General features: G+C 45.1%; 1 protein-coding gene across 8 annotated transcripts in view; it reads right to left on the bottom strand.

Annotated features, from left to right (window-relative positions):
• Nucleotides 1-23,191, bottom strand: part of HIVEP3 (HIVEP zinc finger 3) — a 461,199-nt gene that overhangs the window by 226,593 nt on the left and 211,415 nt on the right. For all 8 annotated transcript variants that reach the window (XM_030539428.1, XM_030539427.1, XM_030539430.1 and 5 more), the window contains one exon: nucleotides 23,077-23,148. The gene's annotated coding sequence lies outside the window, so the exon portion shown is untranslated. The remainder of the gene's footprint in view (nucleotides 1-23,076; nucleotides 23,149-23,191) is intronic.

The following is a 23,191-nucleotide window of genomic DNA, read 5'->3' as shown; positions in this document are numbered from 1 at the left end:
AGACAAGGCACGGCTCATTTGAGAAAAAAGGCAGAGAGCAAATCTAGGGGTGAGGTCAGGTTCCTGACCACAGTGGATTCAGTGAGGTTCTACTATGAATAGAAATCCACACAAAGTTCATCACTCCAGTGCTTTACAAAGCGTACTCTGTCAGGATTCTCTGTGCTTCAGCATTTATAATGCGTTGGGGGCCAAGGCAGGCTGGGTGGATCTGCAAATGACACGTATTCCCTTGTAGATTGGGAGGCAGGGTGGAATGACCACTGGGCTACTTCATTTACAAGGTTTCAGCAGTGGCCTCTGAGCCACTCTGCAGCCCGGGGGAAAGATTCTAATCTCACTGCCTGACCTGACCCCTGTGGACTTCCTTTGTACATAGCTCAGTTCTGTAGCCAGAAAACAGGATTTGGAGCAGAGATGTCAAGCAAAGCCAAACACAGACATATTCATACATATGGGCACTTCTTTTAAAAACCTGTGCAGGAATTTAGACTGATGGGTGCTTCTATCATTGCTGATCTGGTTTATTCTGGTGCTTCCAGGGGGTTCTCATAGGCCCTACCCCTTTGAAGGCCAGTACACTAATATCAAGGGCTCTGCCATCCACACTTCACAGTGGCACATTGGTGTACAGATTAACAAGGATGATGTTTATCCTGGTACTGCAGGAGTCCCATCCAAAGTTTAAACTAACGTACTTCATTTTGAAACCACATCCTTCATTTACTGTAGGTTAATTCATTCTTCATGGATGAAACTTAAGCCACTTTCCAAAATGACAGTTTACAAACGAATATACATTTTTACTACTGCTTTCATTGTATTTTTCAGTTTAAGACTGTGTTGAGGATATATACTTAGCCAATACATTTCATTCAGTTATTGCGTTGATAGAAAGAAGATAAATGAATTACATTATAACCCTCTCTTTCTACCTCTCAAATTGCCTTTTCTGTCCTCAAAGGTAAGAGGAAAAATGCTCAAAATTTGTTTTAGTTCAGATTCACCCAGGGCTGCTGTGAAGTAGAAAGAGAAAAGCATTTATCCACATAGGTGGGAGTGCTGCCCCAGGCTAATGATCCAACATTAGACAGAGATTTCTGATCCACACCACTTCTGGGTGATACATTTAGCAACTTCATATGAAATTAAATACAGTTCATATGTGTCCAGTCTTCATGCGTCTATACATAAAGGGCTGGTTTTGGAGGATGTGGCATTTAAAATTCTTTTGCTTGCAGTCTTGTCTAGTTCCCCATTGAAACACTCAAAACCAGTGTTTCATTGGTCTCCCCAGACATCCCAACCAAGAGAAATCACAAGGTCTAAATGTAAAATCAGTGCTTCAAACTCAGGGGATCTAAGGAAGAGACACAGAGAGTCAGTACTGTCTGAAAATGCATCTTTGAGCTGTCAAGTGCATATGGTGACCAAATAAAAGGGTAAATTTCAAAGCATTTGATTTATTTCTAGAAGGAAAGAGACAGGACAGGCACACAGTAGATTTCAAGGCAGAAAAGCGCTGTTACAAATCAGGTTTTTGGTTTTTTCCCTATCTTCTGAAATGAAAAGAATCCCTGTGAGGTTAATTTAAACAGCAAGGTATGTTTCCCATTCAATTCCCCCCTCTCCCTGATGGCTGGATGGCAGATGCTATGCTGTCATATACCTCCAAGCTACACGAATAGGGAAGGTCTTCTGCTGGAGACCAGCCAGTGCTGAACTCTGGGATTCAGCAGGCAGAGAAAGGCAAAAAAAACATTTGGGAGCTCTGTTTCCTGCTTTGGGGATTATAGATATAATCAATCAACAGATCCAGATTCTAATGTGCATATAAAACAGAAGACCCAGCGCTATATGGGAAGCAATAGAGCATAAAGATTCCCCCCAACCTCCTAGCCAAGGTTTATGTTCCTAACACCATTTCTAATTGATACGGAGCTAACGGCTTCTTGGTTCAAAGGTTAAGCAGCCAGTGGCTGTGACTGGCAAATGATGCATTTTAAAAGGATACCAGGCAGTTAATATCCATGACAGCTTTGCATTTAAAATAACCTATTTATATAACCCATTCAGTAGTTCCCAAACTTTCTCCAGATAATTGTGCATCTAGCTTAGCAAATGCTTAGGTGAGCTAGCAAACATTCCCAATCTGCACAGATGCTTAAAAGATTAACTAAGAATTTTTTTTTTTTTTTTTTTACATTTAAATTCACTGGGAAAGAACTCCTAAAATTTTCCTTCTAAGGTTGAAATCTGAGTAATTACAGGACACAGTCCTCCTGTGTAAGCTGGCTGCAGCGTCTCCCCTCGCTGCCAGAAAAGCAGGTCAGTTATAAGCAATGTACCACATTACCAAGAGAGAAGGCTGGTTTGAATTCTGGTCAATTAATATTAAAGCTCTCTTGGAACAGAAAGGTAAACCGAGCAAACACAACTATGTGAGACCAAATACTTCAGCACTGAGCTTAGACGCAAAGGTTTCATTGTTGAGCTAGCAGAGACTAATGCTGTTTTGCCCCCAAAAGTAACTGCGCACTATAAATGGACATGGTCACATATCTCAACTCTTTCAGGCCACTCTTGTGAGTTTTTCAGCACGTTCAGCTCCCATTTAAAGCCCTGAGTCAGGAAAGCAGCCCTATTTAGGAAGAGTGCGGCGTCGCCTGTACTTACATGCTTTCTTCAACTGAGTGCCAAAGCACCCCAGCCTGTAAGGGGTTCCTGGGGGGATCCTGCCATTCTCATGACTGATGTGGGGGGAGTTATAGAAGGAAAGGGGAAGCTGGTACAAAGGAGGCTACCATGGGGGAAGCATGTCATCTCTCCTCCCAGCTGGCTAAAGCTGGAAAGGCCTTGGCTACTTAGTGTCCAGTAGTTATTTTGTTCTTGTTATACTATAAGACCAGTTTGTATTTGTTATATCCAGGCTACCATAATTCAACTGGATATGTTACCCTTCTCTCCTCCTTCTGCTGTAAGGGGCTAGGGAGAATGTTGCTGGAGTTAGCTAGTTTAGCTTTACAGAATAAGCAAAGATGGAGACCTGAACAGAGATACAAATGTTGAGGTTGCCATTTTTTCTGGAATGCACTATAACAAAGGTACCAACGGTTGCTGTATAAACAGACATTGTAAAATGTTTTAGAACCCAGCAAGCTCACCCATGTGCAGAAGTTAAGAATATAGTGGGGCATTGGCTTAAGATGCAAAGCACTTCAGGGGGTTGCCTCTCGTTGAATGAAAGCTTTTACTTTTAAACAGCGCAGGACAGAACTATTTGTGTGACAAAACCCACCAGCAGCATACACGCATCTCACGCCTGGGCTCTTACACCAAACTGAATGGATTTACAGTGGCATAAAACTGATGGAAGGGAGAGAAGCATCACGCCTAAGCTCTGCTTTGCTCCAGATATAAATGCAAGCCTATTATTGGGTTAGAGAGGGTTCATCCGATTTCCCTCCTCTCTTCAGATTTCAGTAGGCTGAACTTTAGCACAAAGTGGATATTGTGAAATCCCAGGAACGTTACAAGGTCCCTGGCAGCTAGTTCTATTGGTCTGCTCATGCCTCTAGGTTTTCTTCAAAAACTCATGAGCAAAAAAGCTGATGTTCAGAATCTGAAAATTCAGTCCCAGGTTCAGATGTTTACAGACACACGCTACAAAAACACTGGGAGTCGCTCTAAAAGTTGACATATTTTTCCATTCTGCTAGATGCCATGACCGGAAATGCCACTATTACTCTTAGAAATACCTCAACTGACCTACAGCTGGCATGAGCAGCTCCAGACAGGAATCTAAGAATTACCATGCTGGATCAAACCAATGGTCCTTCTAGATTTGCATCCATTACCAACAGTAGCTAGTACTAGATGCTTCACAGCAAAGTGTAAATCTTCCGGAATGCAGTAAAATGCCCAAGAGAAAAGTTTCTCCCTAGCCACACCCAGACAGTGGCTGGATTATACCCTGACGTACCAAGACTTCTCTCTCCTAGATTTTTATCTTTCATTTTAGTGTATTCTTGTTATTTATATAAATGTGGATATTCTTGTTATTTATATAAATGTCTAATCCTACTAAATTCTTGGTCTCAAATATATCTAATGGCAGTAAGTTCCACATGTTAATTATGCACTGTGTAAACAGATGCATTAAGGTTTGATGTTATGCCTCTTAATTTCATTGTGTGTCCTCCTGTTCTTGTGTTCTGAGAGAAGTGTGAAAAGGAGTGCTTGCTTGTCCTTCTGTACAATTCTATCATGCCCTCAATTATTCATCTCCTTAAAGGGTCCATATTGCATTTCTTTGACAGTGTTAAACGATTATGCTGAACATGTTCGAAGCATTAAATTCAAAGTGAGTCATTTTTTCAATGCTGTACTGGTATTGTGGTTCTTTAGGTCCATCTTGATTGATATAGACAAAAGCCTAAAAATCTCAAAATGGTCAACATTTATCTGTCTCGATGTTTCCAGCGCAGCCTAGGGGAGACCTGAGTTTATGCACTAATGAAATTATTCACGTGCAGGTTTCACACTAGCTATCACGCTACTATAATGAACAGATTACAAAATACAGCAGCTTTCAGATCACTACAGTCTATGCCTCATATTTGAACACAGCTGGTTTCAGACAAAGTCTTCCTTCAGAGTAATATTGGGATTGTCTTCATGCAGCTGGTTTCATATCAGTTATTCCCTCGCCAGAATGACAAAGCTATATGCACACAGAGCTGGTTTCACATCACCTTTCCCCAAACCATAATCCCCAGATTATATATGCACTATTGGTTTCTCATCAGCTCTCCCACTACCACAAGATGAAGACTATACATATGTTGTGGTTTCACATCAGCCCTTCCATTACCATAATGCTGGCACAGCACATAAGTAACATAAGTTATAACCCTATTTGCTTAACCATAAACTCAAAGACTATACTTGAGCGACTGATTTCACAACAGATCTCTCATTACCATAATGCCAGGGCTATACATGTGCACTGGTTTCAAATCAGCTCTCCCAATAACACTAGCTCTACAGATACACTTTCAGTTTCACAATGCCCTGTTCTAATATTCTGTGTAATAAAATGCCTGCAAACTTTAGAAATCAATTCTATATTTCACTGAATACTGGGGCTGCCAACAGCCCCTTATTACAAGGGGCATCCCTTATTTTTTCATCTCTGTAAAACAAGATCGGGAGTTGCTGAGCAAAAAGCATCAAGAAATAACCTGGCCAACGGAGATGAGTGCTGCGTAGTGTTATTAATAATGATAATAATAATGATAATATAAGGAGGAGGGATGGAGCGGAGATGCTAAGAAAACAGTCATTTTTGAAATACAATGTTGGCAACCCTACTGAATATGCTCTCCTACAAGTATGAATTTAAAAAAGGGACATTTAAACACAAAAATTGTGTTAACATGAAGGTCTCTATTCTTGAAACACAAGTTACTTTATGAAACTTTAGAAGTAACTTCATCTTTCATTCATATTATCCCAATAAATGCACTCATGTGGTTAAAAACAAAACAAACAAAAACAAACAAACAAAACCCTAACAACCTTAACTCTGCCCATGTTTGTGAGAGTTTGATTATCAAATCATAGGTTGTTCATACGGACAACCTGTTGTACAGTGCCTCTCTCTGAGAGGCAGAAAACATGTTTAAAATGTAACTTGAAAGCAGTGCATGCATAATAGAGATATTTTGGGTTCAGACATTGCCAGCAGAATATAGGTTTCTATTTCAGATGTGTAATCATTTTGATGTTTTAAACACTTTAAATAATGATAAAGGAATATATCTAAATCATGCATTTATTCTAACTACAATACTGTTAGAACGTATTCTACATTATAAATTCTCTGCAGATAATTTTGAAAAGTCTGGTGTTTCTTAAATTGTCTTATCAAGGAGTTAAAACATTAAAATGCATTAAAAATGTGTCCGCCAGTCTTGAACAATCTCTAGACCAGACAACTGTAGAAGTCCACTCCTCAACCTCTCTGATAGCCATTCTGTATCAATCTTTGAGTTCAGAAATTTGTGCTTGTAACATGCATATCTAAATGAAAATCATTGTCCTGCAGTGTACAGCATTCACCTACACAGTTCTAGTTATTCCACTTCTCAAATTTCAAAAGAACAATGGCACCATAAAGTATAGTTGGAGCAGTTGTAACAATATTAAACCACATATATGATGGACAATTGCTTTTGCTGAAATAGAGGATCAAACATTTCTGTAGTATAATTTTTTTTTTAAATCAGTATACTGTGACTTTAATAGGTTTCAGAATATATTGAAAAAATACATTATGGGCAGAGCTATGGTTGCTGTGCTTTTGTTGCTGTTTTCAAATACACGTAAGTGTATTTATTTAATTATTACATATGAGAGATAAAGTGATCATGCTGAAGGATAAAGTTTGAAAAAGAATCTCAGCTCTAAATTTCCTATATTGTTCTTGTTTGTGTACTTTTTTTTAGGAGGGATGGTTTTGTTTTTCTTATGAATGGAGCTCAACAACTTTCATGTTCATATTTTAAGTTAAGTTTTAAACCTGCAATATATATAGGCCTTTCATTTCAGGGTCTGAATGTACAGTAACAGAACTTCAGTCCAATGTACCTTTAAATACTTTTAAAAAAGCAAGATATGATGAGCTGCAATCTAAAACCACAGAGATACATACAGCTGAAACAGCATTTTGGTTCTTTTCCCTGATGAGCCTTCCAAGCAGAATGTCTTGCTCATTTCTACTAGTTTCCCTTGTAGTTTCCAGTGGATCTTCACTGGCTGAGAGCCAAAAAGATAGAGACTAAAAATGCCAAAGTACATTCTGAAGCTACTGGGTGTTTTAGTGTTATGATGAACCACTACTATAATATCACTAACCTAGCTGTAGTATCAGAGGGGTAACCGTGTTAGTCTGGATCTGTAAAAGCAGCAAAGAATCCTGTGGCACCTTACAGACTAACAGACGTTTTGGAGCATGAGCTTTCCTGGGTGAATACCCACTTCCTCAGATGCATTCACCCACGAAAGCTCATGCTCCAAAACGCCTGTTAGTCTATAAGGTGCCACAGGATTCTTTGCTGCTTCTAGCTGTAGGAGTCAGAGTCAGAGCAAAGAAAAGAAGAACCCCTCCTTTAGTGCATGCAGATGTTCCTCTGCCCATGTGAAATATGGCTCCTCAAACTCAAGATCCTAAATGCTAGACATATAAATCGTGCAGAGGCACAGGATGCAGCCTGAAATACGGTGCATCTCCAGAAAATTAATTTAAAATAGCTGATACATTTAGAAGAAAATAATCCTTGCAAAGGGTCTCTGCATGAGTATATTCATTTTAACTGTCCAGACCCAGGGAGAGTTTTGTACATAAACTTGCTGAGCAACTCAGTGCAATATAAATTGGCATCTTGGGAAAGGCTGCTAAGAACAGGCCCTGGGGTCACCACAGCAAAATACTTAAATATGCATGTAACTATTTTAGAGCTGATCGAACCTGAACCCCAATCGTCTGACCATACAGTAATCAAGAAACCTATGCTGCAAATCGATTCACAGGGCAGACCCCAAAGCCCCCTGGATCCAGTTGCAAGAGCCCAGAGGATCAGGGCCAATGACAGTAATAATGGCACTCAGCCACTGATAGACCCCTTCATCCCAGAATCTCAGTGCGCTTCACACTAACTAAGCCATCGAACACCCCTGTGGAAGAGTTATTATTCCACTAGTGGTGACACTCAGATCTCAGTGCTTTGGGAGCCAAATTAGCAATCAACATTACACAAAAGAGCCACAGTAGTGTGAATTCCTTGTTTCATACTATCTATATCTCATAGCAAAACGACTGAGCAAGTATTCTACAATTGGTTAATAACATAGCAAATGCATTCTGATTGGTTAATAATTAAATCACACAGGGTTTTAATATCATGTGCTGCAAAGAGCTACACAAGACACGTTGAAAAGCCACTTGGGGCTCTGTCTGAGTGTCACTGCTGGACCAAGGTTAGCAGTCATTGGCAGCAGCAGGGAACACATCTCCTTTTGGAAAGTCTGAACAGATGCAGAACGATGAGAGGCAGGAACAGGCTCTGTCATCCAAACTAACAAAGTAACAAAACTGGACCGTCTCTGACTGGCATATTTCAGAGTTAGTGTTGGCTTAGCAAGTGTCATGTAACATTTGACAGCACTTGTGCACTTAACAGTAATAAACAGTCATGTCACTGAGCTGTTCCAGGTCATGCGAGAGAGACCTCTCTGCACAATCTCAACCAAAGTTATGCACCCACTTATGTCAAATAAACAGTATCTTGAGCCAAACATCAGGCGCATGGCACAGCACTAAACCCAATGACAAAATGTACCTGCCTTGAATGTGTCTTCACTAATCTCTTGATTCTGCGTCACACACAAGTATGGTCCAAAGAAGTCCATTTGATTCTGAATGGATGGTGGGGTTCATGCTAGCAGATCCTTGGGCTGCATCAGGGCATAGCAAGTCTCTAATAGTAGAGAAAGCAAGATTGGCCTTCTTCAAACTGTCATTTGGCAGCACAAGATCCGAAGGCTGGAGGCATTCATCTAATGAATGAATGCGAACCTGCACCACTACCACTTAGCTGCTGGCAGATGCTGTCTTACACCTCTGTAGTATGGTTAGATTTCTCTTGGATGAATTGAGCCCAAGATAACTAATGCAAAGCCTCAAGGTACCACGAGCTGCCGATCCCATTCTGCTCATAAAACTATGAGCTCTGGACAGAAATGGGTAGAAAGGTGAATGGAGATTAATCCCAAAACAACACTCCAAAGCTACACATTCAATTCCAAAAATGTTACAATAAAAAGCTCAGTGGTTACTTACTCAGCACTGGTACAAAGTGAAAGGCAGTCTAGTAAAAACACAGCCTTATTCTGGTAAGAAATCATCCACACATTTTAATGTGCCACCTGCATATACTGCTCAAATCTACAAGGTCCCAAATATAAACAAGCAGCCCTTTCCTGGCTGTTAAAATGAACACTACCTCAGCTTGTTCTCAGAGCAAGCCAAAATTATAGCTGTTTGGAGATCAGAAACATTTTAGGGTGGGACACTTTTTACTCTCTTCTTTTTACAGTGTTTGTAGTTTTATGAATAAGACATTCATTGTACCCAGACCCCAAAGACATCAAGGTCAGAGAGTAAGCTAAAATTAGCAGTAAGTATGCTCTTGAAAACATCGTGTTATGAATTCTGTAGGCACAGCAGCATCACTGAAAAGGCTGTGTTATTTGCTGCACCCTTTGTGGAGAGTTATAGAGAGAGTTAATGGCTTTGTATACGTGCGACATACCATTGTTTACTTGTCCGCAGGACTACCTGTTCCTGCAGTGTTCAGCATTGTAAATTTGCTCTGCTGCGCGCATTCCTGACCACACTTCTTGTGGGAGCCAAGAAAATTCCATGATCATAGAACCATAGATCATAAAAATGTGAGGCTGGAAGGGACCTTGAGAAGTTGTCCAATCCAGCCCCCAACGCGCTGAGCCAGGACCAAGTAAACCTAGACCATCCCTGACAGGTGTTTGTCCAACCTGTTCTTAAAACCCTCCAGTTATGCGGATTCTACAACCTCCCTTGGAAGGCTATTCCAGAGTTTAACTACCCCTGCAGTTAGAAAGTCTTTCCTAATCTGTAGCCTAAATCTCCCTCGCTTCAGATTAAGCCCATTATTTCTTGTCCTACCTTCAGTGGACACAGAGAATAATTGATCACCTTCCTCTTTACAACAGCCCTTAATATATTTGAGACTGTTATCAGGTCTCGCCTCGGTCTGCTTTTATCCAGATTGAACATACCCAGTTTTTTTAAGCCTTTCCTCACTGGTCAGGTTTTCTAAACCTTTTAGCATTTTCGTTGCTCTCCTCTGGACTTACTCCAATATGTGAACTGGACACAGAACTCCAGCCAAGGCCTCATCAGTGCTGAGCAGAGTGGGACAATTAATTCCCATGTCTTACATGTGATACTCCTGTTAGTATACCTTCAAATAGATATGAAGCTTTTTTTTTTTTTGGCCATTGAATCATATTGCTAACTCATATTAAATATGTGATCCATAATAACCCCGAGATTCTTTTCAGCAGACTGTCACCTAGACAGTTATCCCATTTTTTTGTTGTGCATTTGATTTTTCCTTCCTAAGTGAAGTACATTTTACTGAATTGTGTCTTGTTGATTTTAGTTCAATTCTCTAATTTGTTAAGGGTTCTTTTGGAGTTCTAATCTTGTCTTCCAAAGTACTTGCAACCCCTCCCAGCTTGGTGTCAACCATAAATTTTATAAGCATAGTGTCCACTCCATTATCCAAGTCATTAATGAAAATATTGAACGATACTGGACCCAGAACTGACCCCTGTGGTAACCCACTAGATACGCCCTCCCGGTTTGACATTGATAACCATTATTTGAGTATGGTCTTTCCACCAGTTGTGCACCCACCTTATAGTAATTCCATCTATATTTCCCTAGTTTGCTTATGAGAATGGGGGGACAGTATCAAAAACTTTACTAAAATCAAAGTGCAACTATGTGAATAATTAATATCCTATATTTGCATTCTCAACCCCCTCAAACCCTTTATAGATAGTATATGTCTGTGACAGTGTGTATTAGGTCCGGAGGCCCCCTGCTGGAGGCCTCATGGGCCTACCACACCCCACCCCAGAAAAGAGCAGTGGAAGTGGGTCCTTCAAGCTGCCCAGTGTGGCTGTGTGGGACAGAGCCAATCAGAAAGGGGCTTGTATAAAAGGAGCTGCAGGGCTAGAGTGAGTTCAGTCTGCTGGTAGGGACTGGGGGAGCAAGAGATGCTCCTGGCTGGCTGCAGGAGCTGCAAGGGCTAAGGCAGGCAGTTACTGACAGAGACTCGGGGAGTAAGGAAGGTGCTCCTGACTGGCTGCTGGGACTTATAGAAGACAAGAGCCTGGGTCCGCCCCTCACCCCAACTGTACTGAGAAAGTGGCTAGACCCTGAGAAAGGGCTTTGAAACAGGCCCAGGGAAGTTGAACTTTGATACACCCCTGGAAGGGGGCCAAAGTGAGACTGACTGAGCTGGAGAGCTGGGATCCATAACAGAGTTCGAGGGTGGCTCAGCTGGAGAGCTGGAGTCACTGAGGACTCAAGTGAAGGTAGGGAGTCTCCAGAGAGGAAGCCCAGGAGGTGCTGCTCCACTCCAGAGCAGGAACCTTTGTAAGACCCCAACAAATGATGGACTATTAAAGGACTGAGCCCAGGGAGAGCTACAGGACATTACTGATGGCATTGAGATAGGCCTGACCAGACACTATACCCTAGAAGGGGCTTGTTTTGTTTCACACACACTGCATGTGACTCAGCTACAGGGCTGAATCCTTGAAGACCTGTCTGATGAGTGAAGCAGCTGACGAGGACACAGTGAGTGGAGAAATCAAGGAAAAAAGAGCAGGCACACTCAACCAGGGGGCACTTACATGAGGTGAATGCACCCTGTTATAATGCCTTACCACCAAAAGGCAGCCATCTCTGGGGTGGAGTGTGACATGTATTTAAACAGCACACAGCAATATTACACAGAGTCATACAAACAACAAGGGAGATTTCTCCTTTGCTTCCACATGAGGCATAGGAGCATCTGGCTCTCTGGGCGCTCTGCCCATTGCCTTGCGCAGATCCCAAGAGACAGAGACAGGAGGCTCCAGGAGGTCTGGAACGTGAAACTCAGCAAGCCCCTCAGCTGGATAGTGTGAGAAACCACGAGACAACAGGCTGGGAGGAAAAGGTGAAGGACCCACTGTCCCCCATAGAAAAATCTAGTGTGGCCAGAAGAAGAAGGCAGCTGCCAACCCCTTTCATTGAAGCTAGGAGAAGGCTGGAGCCTTAACAGCCCAGGGTTATACTTCCACTTGTTTAGATCTTGTGAGCAAGGATTGTGGCTTCCTTTGTGTCTTCTCCGGGGCTGAGAACACCGCCAGTAGTTAACCAATAATAACAAAGCAGCAATGCTGGCAGCCAGTCAGCATACAAGCCCCTCCTTCCCTTTCCCAACCTTTGCTTACATTTCATCTCCTCTACTTGGATTCCAAGGTTTAATAAAGTTCAATCCCAGCATATCTTGAATTAATTAATTAGCTCTCATCGCAGGCCTGGCGCCAATTTCAACAGTTACACTGTTACTCACAGAAGGGTTCAGAGATTGGTTGCATTTATTCTACAAGCAGGCATGGCTACAGACCCCAGGAGAGAATAAAAATGTTATAAAACCAAGCCCACTGCAAGGAAAGCAGGTTTAGTTTCATGGCATTTTAATTCTTCCCTTTCTGATTTCCTTGCCCGCACCCTACCAGAGGCATCTACAGATATAATTTGTTTATAGTCTGGGTGTGATCTCAACCTGGCTTGGACGTCTGATGTGTCCCAAAGTAACTGCCAGGGAAAAGGAGGGGTCATCACTGAGCACACAGGCCAAGGACCCCAACACTCAGTGGGAGGGGAATTTTTTCACCTATATATTTAGTTTTTGTATCTCAGACTACACAAGTCTGGATTTAGGGGATCTCTGCCCCCACCCAATCAATGGGCTGCAACATCAAGTACTAGGAATGCTTCAACTGTAGATCTCCTCAGATTTTACACTGAGCCTCAGGAGATATTTCAGTGATTCGGATTTACTGCACTAAACACAGGGGTTCTAGCTCTGTTCTCTTTGACCAGCATAAGGGAATTGGCAAGGAAGTTTGTAAGACAGTGGAATGAGTTAGCAGGAAAAAAGTCTCAGTGAATAAGATCTTTTCATAGAATCATAGAATATCAGGTTTGGAAGGGACCTCAAGAGGTCACCTAGTCCAAGCCCCTGCTCCAAAGCAGGACCAATTCCCAACTAAATCATCCCAGCCAGGGCATTGTCAAGCCTCACCACCTCCCCAGGTAACCCATTCCAGTGATTCACCACTTTCTGAGTGAAAAAGTTTTTCCTAATATCCAACCTAAACCTCCCCCACTGCAACTTGAGATAATTACTCCTTGTCCTGTCATCTGCTACCACTGAGAACAGTCTAGATCCATCCTCTTTGGAACCCCCTTTCAGGTAGTTGAAAGCAGGTATCAAAACCCCCCTCATTTTTCTCTTCTGCAGACTAAACAATCCCAGTTCCCTCAGCCTCTCCTCAGAAGTCATATGCTCCAGCCCCCTAATCATTTTTGTTGCCCTCCACTGGACTCTTTCCAATTTTTCCACATCCTTCTTGTAACGTGGGGCCCAAAACTGGACACAGTACTCCAGATGAGGCCTCATCAATGTCAAATAGAGGGGAATGATCACGTCCCTCGATCTGCTTGCAATGCCCCTACTTATACAGCCCAAAATGCGGTTAGCCTTCTTGGCAACAAGAGCACACTGTTGATTCGTATCCAGCTTCTCATGCACTGTAACCCCTAGGTTCTTTTCTGCAGAACTGCTGCCTAGCCATTCGGTCCCTAGTCTGTAGCAGTGCATGGGATTCTTCTGTCCTAAGTGCAGAACTCTGCACTTGTCCTTGTTGAACCTCATCAGGTTTCTTTTGGCCCAGTCCTCTAATTTGTCTAGATCTCTCTGTATCCTATCCCTACTCTCCAGTGTATCTACCACTCCTCCCAGTTTAGTGTCATCTGCAAACTTGGTGAGAGTGCAGTTCACGCCATCCTCCAGATCATTAATGAAGATATTGAACAAAACCGGTCCCAGGACCGAACCTTGGGGCACTCCACTTGAAACTGGCTGCCAACTAGACATGCAGCCATTGATCACTACCCGCTGAGCCCAACGATCTAGCCAGCTATCTATCCATTTTATAGTCCAGTCATCCAGCCCATACTTCTTTAACTTGCTGGCAAGAATACTGTGGGAGACTGTATCAAAAGCTTTGCTAAAGTCAAGGAATAACACATCCACTGCTTTCCCCTCATCCACAGACCCAGTTATCTCCTCATAGAAGGCAATTAGGTTAGTAGGCATGACTTGCCCTTGGTGAATCCATGCTGACGCTTCCTGATCACTTTCCTCTCCTCTAAGTGCTTCAGAATTGATTTCTTGAGGACCTGCTCCATGATTTTTCCAGGGACTGAGGTGAGGCTGACTGGCCTGTAGTTCCTCGGATCCTCCTTCTTCCCTTTTATAAAGATGGGCACTATATTAGCCTTTTTCCAGTGATCCGGGACCTTCCCCGTTCACCATAAGTTTTCCAAGATAATGGCCAATGGCTCTGCAATCACATCCGCCAACTCCTTTAGCACCCTTGGATGCAGCGCATCCAGTCCCATGGACTTGTGCTCGTCCAGTTTTTCTAAATAGTCCCAAATCACTTCTTTCTCCACAAAGGGCTGGTCACCCTCTCCCCATACTTTGCTGCCCAGTGCAGCAGTCTGGGGGCTGACCTTGTTCATGAAGACAGAGGCAAAAAAATCATTGAGTACATTAGCTTTTTCTACATCCTCTGTCACTAGGTTGCCTCCCTCATTCAGTAAGGGGCCCACACTTTCCTTGACCTTCTTCTTGTTGCTAACATACTTGAAGAAACCTTTCTTGTTACTCTTAACATCTCTTGCTAACTGCAACTCCAAGTGTGATTTGGCCTTCCTGATTTCACTCCTGCATGCCTGAGCAATATTTTATACTCCTCCCTGGTCATTTCTCCAATCTTCCACTTCTTGTAAGCTTCTTTTTTGCGTTTACGATCAGCAAGGATTTCACTGTTAAGCCAAGCTTGTCGCCTGGCATATTTACTATTCTTCCTACACATCGGGATGGTTTGTTCCTGCAACCTCAATAAGGATTCTTTAAAATACAGCCAGCTCTCCTGAACTCCTTTCCCCCTCATGTTATTTTCTCAGGGGATCCTGCCCATCAGCTCCCTGAGGGAGTCAAAGTCTGCTTTGCTGAAGTCCAGGGTCAGTATTCTGCTGCTCTCCTTTTTCACTTGTGTCAGAATCCTGAACTCGACCATCTCATGGTCACTGCCTCCCAGGTTCCCATCCACTTTTGCTTCCACTACTAACTCTTCTCTGTTTGTGAGTAGCAGGTCAAGAAGAGCTCTGCTCCTAGTTGGTTCCTCCAGTACTTGGACCAGGAAATTGTCCCCTACACTTTCCAAAAACTTCCTGGATTGTCTGTGCACCGCTGTATTGCTCTCCCAGCAGATATCAGGGTGATTAAAGTCTCCCATGGGAACCAGGGCCTACGATCTAGTAACTTCTGCTAGTTGCCGGAAGAAAGCCTCGTCCACCTCATCCCCCTGGTCTGGTGATCTACAGCAGATTCCCACCATGACATCACCCTTGTTGCTCACACTTCTAAACTTAATCCAGAGACTCTCAGGTTTTTCTGCAGTTTCATACCGGAGCTTTTCCTCAAGGATCAGTCTTTGTGGCAAAGTAGGGAATTTTCTTGATGCTGTGTGTGCCTCAATTTCCCGTATGTGCTGCATGTTTAACGAGGTGGTGGGAGAGGGTGTTGCTGCACAGGGCCAGGTCTGATCTTGCCTGGCAGCTGGGATCCTGGATAACTACCCGGACAGGGTGGAAATTAGCAACCGGTGACCAGGAGGTCTATCCCATCTTGGAAGCCAGTTGGTTTTGGTCAGAGAGGACAAAGGGCTGAGGAGAGAGGGCCGTGGTGATCTGGCCAGCTGGTTTCAGCAAGTGTGGGAATAAAGGACAGAATAGAGAGGGCCCAAGTGATCTGTTTGCCTAGAAAAGAAGACAAAGGATGGAGCAGGAGCTGTTGGGAAGCTGATGGAGTGGTCGGCTGGAAGGAGGTCATGGCAGGATTAGGAACAAAGAGGGCCTGGGCCTACCGGGACTGGAACAGACCAGGTGGATGGTGCTGAGACTTTCTAGGCTTGAGGGCCCTGAGAACTGCTTGTGTTAGGTTCAACAAACCCTTCTCTTTTACACTGGCTGAGAGTCCCTGCAGTCAGAAATGGGAGTGGCATTGCTTCCTCTGGGTGTGAAGGCCCTGGGGATCCAGAACAAGTGAACTGTCTGAGGGGCTCGCGGATTGAGACAGGAATGCTGGAGGCTCACAGACGTGTGGCTCCAGGAGGCGGCAGAGCCCAGGGCTTAACCCCCAAAAGAGAGTGGGACTCCTGAGGAGGGGTGTCCGCTTGAAAGGAGTTCCTCCCAAGCACCCTGTGGAGCTGAGAGCGCACGGATCCCGTGAGTCTGTGACACTACTCATAATGAGTAAAATACAAAAGCCAAACTCCTCAGCACAGGATTCAGCCCAGTCAGATTATCCCCGAGGGTGCTGCCCAACCTTCCCAAGGCATTCTGTGAAGGAGCTCCTCCGACAGCTCTTTCCCTGAGCATCTGTGCAAGCTGAGCTAGTTCACTCCACTTTCAGTCTGGACGATGCACTGCCTGTGCCCTGGTAGAGATGCTATTTTCAGGTTTCTCAGAGACTGTGTTTTGCAACAGAACAGCAGTTTGCAAAGCTGCTATCCACGCCCACTCCTCTCCCCAAGGAAACCCAAGACGATGGCTCTGAAGCATGACGGCTTTGCAGAGCAATAGCCTACAGCTTCATTCTGCACCAGTCTCTTTTCAAGCTCCTATAGAGCTTGGATCACCATCGCCAGAGCCGGCTCCAGGCACCAGCAGAGGAAGCACGTGCTTGGGGTGGCCCATGGTAAGGGGCGGCTTTCTGGCCATTCGTGGGGCAGCACAGTCCAGGCGGGTTTTGTTTTGTTTTGTTTTGCTTGGGGCGGCAAAAATGGTAGAGCCGGCCCTGACCATCACTAGGCCGTGTTACACTCACATCATTCTGGCACTTTCCTTTCTATTGCTGCAGTAGGAGCCTCTGCACCGCTGGTCAGTTTTGCCTTCACACTTTGGCTATCGAAAGGTAAATCCCCCAATTCATGCCACGTTCACTGTATGTGCCTACTGCCGATAACAAGCAGGTTTTCGGTTCCCTAAGGTCCATTTCTGCTCCTGTTGCTGATTCCTGATCTGATGTGTCATCCGAGCACGCAGCACACTGGTGACATTACAGCCTGCGTGGACTGCCACTGAAGCTCAGAACCAATTGACAGGAGCAGTTTATCAGGTGTAAGTGCACAGTTTGAAGAAGAGGTTGCTATACTCTGTTTTTTGAAATGGCAAATCATCATTTTAAAATATTTGTAAACCTACTCTCTATATATGTTCACTTCATCAGCTTCCTCACGTAGGCTGGTTCCATGTTCCCATGGTGGGATACACAGTGCGAGGCAGGAGCTAGTGATCAGAGCAGGGTTAGACTTCAGGGAGAATAGTTTTAAATTCGTTTCCGTTCTGAAAAGGGACTGTAAAAATGCCATTGTGTGGCCCCAGGCTGTCAACTCAAATGTTTCCAGATTACAAATTCAAAAGAAAAAGTTGCGTCTTTAAATCTGCCAGTACCACTAATTCCCCTGGGATCTGAGAGTCAGGCTAAATTCTTTCCTTCTAGCATATCAGCATCAATAATAAAGGGTCTGCAGGGTCAAATTATGCCCACAATGACACCTGTGATACTCCAGTCTCTTTGTTGGGTTAGCACAGATGTAGCTGATTCAAACTTAAAGGCTTCTGTTGTTACACAAAGGAGGACAGACTCCAGCTCCCCGTCCCAAAGCTATGTTGGCTCTGCAAGGCTAATGGGAGGAAAAGCATAAAAAATGCATTTTCGTCACTACAGTCAGACGCACGCAGGGGGCAGACCTGCTGAGTAAGGAGCAGTCAGAGTTGCAGGAGAACGCCACTTTAAGGTAGTCCTGTGCTTGCCATCCACCCTTTTACCCAGGCTTCTGGGGGCTTTCAGTTCATATGTCTGAGCTGTTGCAATTGTGTAATTTCCCTTGGCAACTTGTTTTAACAGCCAGATTTATGCTGTGCGTTTCCGGGGTATAAACCACACTTGCCAACTTTCACGTGGTAAATAAGCACCTCGACTTCCACAATAAGACAAAAATGAAGCTAATCCCATTTCAAAACAAGCCAATCCCTAAAAATCCCAACACTCTGTGTGACTAGATCCCCTTGGTGTGCAGCCTGGGACTGTGGTGGGCCAGCTGTGCACCCCTGACTCTCTCCTGTCCTCGCCCCTGCTTGCCACTTGCCCCCACAGCCGGGAATCAATCCAAAAAAAGCTGCAACAAGCTACAAACCAAACAAGCAACGAGCTACAAGCCAAGAGCTAGGCATCCAGCAACTCACAAGCCACTTAAACCAAAAACAATCCCAATTTCTGCCTTTTTTTCACGGGTTTGGCATGTCTGGCATAAATCCTCAACTGGTCCCATGTCAGTGCACAGTTCATGCCCTCTGAAGTGGATGAGTGATACACCTCTGTCCAGGCATGATCCCAAGATCAATTTCCTTAACAAGGTGTGTTTCAGACTTCCTGCAATATTGCAGCAGACAGTGAGGACTCCTAAGATACACAGGCAGCACTGGAGTGGTTGCTTGTGGTGCTGAGGATTTACCAGCATGAGGATCCTGCAGAAGGAAGCGAGATTTGCTGCTGCTCTTGCTGAACGTGATTAGTGGGAGGTAGGGGAGGAGCAACTCTTACAGCTTCCCTTGCACATTTTGCCAGGACTTCAGCATCTGCCCTATCACACAATCATAGATGGGAAAGAGCTATTGGCTGCCATCCACTCCATCCCCTGCCAATGCAGGGCTGCTCCTTGCCGTACATTTGCTTGCACAATTTCAGCATCTGCCTCTCCTGCTTCCGCTCCCACCTCCCCTGCTTGTGTCCCTGCTGTTAACTGCAGCACTTCCCCATGTCTCAGCGGCTGCTGACTTCTACCTCTACTCACCATCATCCTCACCTGCTTCTCCCCCAGCGCTGCTAGGACATTTACCCTCATCTTAAACAGAAACAGCCAAGGACTCTGGTGCTGATAGCGAGGAGGGTCTTCTCCCTCATGCCTTCCCTTCTCTCTTCTCCTCTAGTTCTGTCTTCCCTTTTGTTGCTGTTTAGATTTAGCCACCCGAGTTCCCTATCACAAGAGAAGGACGCCTCTTTTATTTTTATTCCATGGGAACAGAATCACCCAGAGTGATTTTAATAGAGCGTTTTTTGTTGTTGTTGTCCATTCCCACCTTTTCCACGATCTGCTTTCTATCGAGCATGACGTGGTGCTGGTCCCCCAGGCAGCACATCAACCCCCCAAAACAGAACCGAGCCAACAGAATGCCTCCTTTTCCCCTTAGCTCCCACCCACCCGCCTTTCTCAGTGCTGCTGGCCTGAAGAGAAGATTACACTGAAGTGTTCAGCTGCCATAGTGATGAGCAGAATACAAAGTGAATGGCCAGAGACAGACAGATGGAGCTTCTGAGAAATAGGGCATATTCTCTGCTACATACAGTTGGCTGTCGTGTGTGTGTGTGTGTGTGCGCGTGAGCGAGAGAGAGAGAGAGTAAGTTATGTGAGTGAGATTTTGAGGTCAGAAACCTCTCCTAAGTTTTGTCTGCTGTCAACATGCAGGCCAGCAACTCTGGTGAAGTGCAATTGTTTACAACCACTTTAAAGTTTATTTGGATCCCTTTGTTTCTTTCTCCAGTTGCCAAGTACTCTTTACTCAGCTCCTGGCCGGCCCAGCACCAAAAAACACAAGCCTGACTGCAGAAAAAGAGGTGGCTGGTTAGACAGAGTGGCTGGACAGAGCAGCAGGGGAATGTATTATCCTGTCACCTCTGGGAACTGACTTCTGAATCCAGACCAGGCTGCAGGAACACATGAGGCTTAGCCACTTGTTAAATTAAAGGTCAGTGCTACAAGGAGTTACATGCTCTAATGGAACAAGAGGGTGTCGACTGACGACGCCTGGCCTGGGCTCACACTAGAGGGCTGCACCTGCAGCTTTCAGGGTGAAGAATCTGTTCCCTTCAATTAACGTTCCTTGACAAGACAAAGGGACTTTGTGCCTCAGTCACTAACAGCACTGTGTGTGGCTCCCGTGCTCTTTGGGAAAACATCAGTCTTGCTCTGACCACAGTCACATTATTTCCAGGCCAACGGCTTCTCTCCAAGAAAGGCTGCTGCTTTCACTTCCTCTTCTGCAGCGGCAGCCACACACAAGCTGCGTCTCCTCCTCCCACAGCCTCCACCTCCGAAATGGCTTTCCCGCTCATGCACTCATGCTGCCTCACTGCCCACCCAGTGTCATCTCCTTTTAACAATGACAAGAGACTAAAGTTGTGGTTCTACAAAATATCCTGACTCCCAGGACACCAGTAAATTGCCAAGGGACAAAAACCTCTGCAGTTAAAGCCATGTGTTCCCGGGGGGGTGGGGGGGGGCGACAAAGTGTTTGACATGCAAGGATTCTGTTCATCTCTCTCATATGAGCCAAGTGACTCAAATTCATTAGAGACCTAAAAGCACAAAACCCACCCTGGAGCTCATTCTATCATAAAAGGTGATTGTGGCTTGGCTCTACAATGCTTTTCAAGTGATGATCTGCAAGACCTTTATAAACATTAATTCATTTTCACAATCCCCCTGGGAGTTAGGCAACTATTGTCCCTATTTTACAGGTGGGGAAACTGAGGCACAGAGTGGTGACATGACTTGCTCAAGGTCAACGAATCAGTTGCAGAATCAAAAAGAGACTTTTGTTTCCCTGAGTCCTTTGCTCTTACCACTACACCCCACTACCTTCCCTTCACTTAAGAAAATGCCAGTCTCTCTGCTTAGAAGTAGAGAAAAAGGGTTGTTCTTGCTACACAAACACTGATTCTAAGCGTGGGCCTTCAGCCATCCTTGCTGCACTGCCTGCAGAAGAAACTTCTTAGCTCTGGGTGCTGGCTGATGACTTTCAGAACTGGAAAGTACTCAGTAAAACTATCTAGAAACCAACTTTACAACAGCTAGAGAAAATTCTGTCTCCCATTGACAGGGGCGGCTCTAGACATTTCGCCACCCCAAGCACGGTGGCATGCCATGGGGGGAGCTCTGCTAGTCGCCAGTCTGTGGCTCCGGTGGACCCTCTGCAGACATGCCGCCAAAGGCCGCCTGCCTGCCGCCCTCCCGGCGACTGGCAGAGCGCCCCCCGCGGCATGCCGTCCCAAGCACGCACTTGGTGTGCTGGGGCCTGGAGCTGCCCCTGCCCATTGATGACATGTCTTGTGGCACAATGTATGGCTCATGATTAGATCATTGTGATATAAGGTTCCCTCAGACCCTGTTCTCTCTATAAACAGTTTAAGAGGAGGGTGAACCTAAGCACCTGCCCAATGCACTAAAGAAATGAAGATTGGCCCAGGTCACCACTCTGGCATGGCAATGGAGGGGCAATAAGCTGGCCCCACAAAGAGGGCTGCCAAGTGCCCGTTGCAGCAGCACATCACTAGAGGTTGCTGCGGGGCCTGCTCTGCCAGGAGCCCCTTTTTCTCTCTGGCACTGCTCCCTCTTCTGGATTACAGAGGGGAAGGCAGCAGCCAGCGGGTCAGGGGAGAGGCCTAGTACTGGCTGCAGGCTCCAGCACCCTCCCAGTCAGACAGCCCCAACCCCAGGCTTCTGCCCCCAGACTCCCAGCCAGATTCCCCTCAGTTCCCAGTTTAACCTCAGCCCCCAGAGAAAGACCCAGCTCAGCCCCCTTAGCCCCCCAGAAACACCCTCAGCTCCCAGCTTACCTACCAGACAACGAGCTCCCATCCCCACAAAACTCTCAGCTTCCACGCCCCTTTCCACCCACAGTCCAGTCAGCACCGACCCATCTACCTAGATGCTGTCCAGCACTCACCCCACCTCCTAGCTCGAGAGCCTAGCACTGTCCAGCACTCACCCATCTATACCCCCAATACCCTTCACCATTCATCCTGCCATCTACCTGAGCAGCCCACACACCCGCAACCAGAGATGTCAAGTTCTGTGCAGCTCCAAATGCCACCCCCCACTGCTCAGGGCAGGGTGTGTTGACCACAATTTGAGATTTATGGTCATATGGAAATAAATTAGCAAATGTACAAACTTGCTCATTCTATAATTTGCAACATTGTATGTGGAGCTGCACAAACCTTGGCAGTTGTGCCGATTGCATGGCTGTGCGGGGACTGCTCACCACAGCAGTCCCTGCGAACTCTGAAGGAGGACTTGGAAAAGGAGAGGCTTGCAAGAGATGGAGCCAAGGCCCTGCCTTTGCCATCTACTCCCCAACTCCTACACCAACTCCTGCAGCAGGAGCAGTGCAGAAGGAGAAGCAATCTGTGCTGTTCTCATGGATTGAGAAGATTGTTTTCCCTCTTGGCCTAAAAGCAGTGCCCAAGGCACAATCCCTCCAGTGCTCCGCCAGGAATGGGTGGTCTCCACACTTCCCCCCCCCATACAGGCACATGGCTGTAAAGCTGCAATCTAGCCCTTTGTTTTCTACAGTCTATCCAGGGAAGAATGGATATGCTCTGTGTATTCCTAGTTACATCATGGCTGCTACCAGTACCACAAGAACTTTGATAAATACCTCCTGGAGCTGTGAGCAAACTAAGGGGCAGGGTTTTGTATCATAAGTGAAACAGAGGAACCATCTGTGGGAGGTCTAAGGAGCATATGTAGATAAACTTTGCAAGCTTCTGTGCAGAAGGAACCTCTCTGAGAGATGGAAGCTAAGGTCACCTGCACCATTTCCATTTTTTATTTGAATCTCTTCAGGAATTCGTAAAAAAAACTTCAGTTCCTAGAGGGATCTCATGCTTATCTCACAGTTTAAGTATCTCAACTGGAAGATGACATCTGACACTACAGTGGTCTTTACTCTATCCAAGACGGGTATAATAAGTTCCAACAGCTGGAAATTAAAGCTAGAGTGGAGACAAAGAGGGCTGACCAGAAGCCCTGAGATTGGTCCCAGAATGGCTGCATCCTCTTGAAGGCTTCGTAGACTCCACTCTCCAGACAGTCTTTCCAAGTCATTAAAGCGGATCTGTAGTGATATTCCCCAAAACAGAGCCATCACTATGGACAGCCACCAACTCATGTAAGACAACTAGCCATCCAAATAAGCTCCCAGTCTCTTACCTGGTGAGCTGCAGCTACTGATTCACTTCTTTGACGTTGCAGGCATTAATATGGTGATCTTTGAAAGGGAGCCTGTAGGGAAGAAACAAGAGAGAAGTCAAATTGTAGCTACCCA

The sequence above is a fragment of the Gopherus evgoodei genome, chromosome 20 (genome assembly GCF_007399415.2).
Source record: "Gopherus evgoodei ecotype Sinaloan lineage chromosome 20, rGopEvg1_v1.p, whole genome shotgun sequence".
NCBI classification, from domain to species: domain Eukaryota; kingdom Metazoa; phylum Chordata; order Testudines; family Testudinidae; genus Gopherus; species Gopherus evgoodei.
The sequence above is the reverse complement of the archived record's forward strand: the minus strand, read 5'-3'. Positions and strand labels throughout refer to the sequence as shown.